Source organism: Tribolium madens, unplaced genomic scaffold (assembly GCF_015345945.1).
Source record: "Tribolium madens isolate multiple individuals breed KSU strain unplaced genomic scaffold, Tmad_KSU_1.1 Scaffold_91;HRSCAF=231;Tcas5.2_LG7, whole genome shotgun sequence".
NCBI lineage: Eukaryota > Metazoa > Arthropoda > Insecta > Coleoptera > Tenebrionidae > Tribolium > Tribolium madens.
The window spans coordinates 12078013-12078818 of record NW_025401063.1 but is presented as its reverse complement, the minus strand read 5'-3'; positions in this window follow the sequence as shown (position 1 = coordinate 12078818).

Below are 806 nucleotides of genomic sequence, written 5' to 3'. Positions count from 1 at the left end.
TTTTTTAGCATTTTTATGACTTGTAATTGTTTGACACGATTGAGTTGTTTTATTGTCTCCATGGATAAGGTTACATATCAAGACGGAAAGTGGTTCTTACCAAGGTGAAATTTGATGACCAAGACACAAAGCACTCCGGACAGCAATAGCCGAGGTACATACATACAATGTACAATGGCGAGTGTTAAATCTTGATAGTCAATGTCACTGCCTAACATGCTCTCTTGTGAAACGAACGTGTGTATGTCAAATAGCGGTCTTGAAATTGATGGAACATCTTACGAGCCCCAACTGATTAGCAACCTCAACTTCAAAAAATCCTCTCTCCAGCATGGTAATTATTTTCACTTTGTTTAGTTCGAGATTGACGATACAATAAAAAATTACTTAAATAGTTTTTTGGAGTGGTGTTTTGACGTTTTTTATTCATTTTTTAAAAAAGCTTAACAACAGACAAAATTAGGAAATTACTTTTTTTAACAAATTCTAAATTTCTACGCTCGGTTTACAAAAAGTCTTTTTGATAGCACGGTACATTTATTTAGAACACAAAGATTACAATTTTGTAAACGCAAAAGCAACCATGTATATTGAAAAAATAACCAGTTATTACTGAGATGCTGGTGCAACCTGTAATCTAACTTTGGAGGATTTTGATTGTTTAAGTACATTTCCCTGAAATATTATTAAACTCAAAACTCTTTCTTAAACTTTTTTTTCATACCGATAGAGATTCACTCTTGCTCATAAGTTCTACACTTCGCTCAGACATTTTCTTTCTGATCTCTGAAATAAGTCCTTTACTA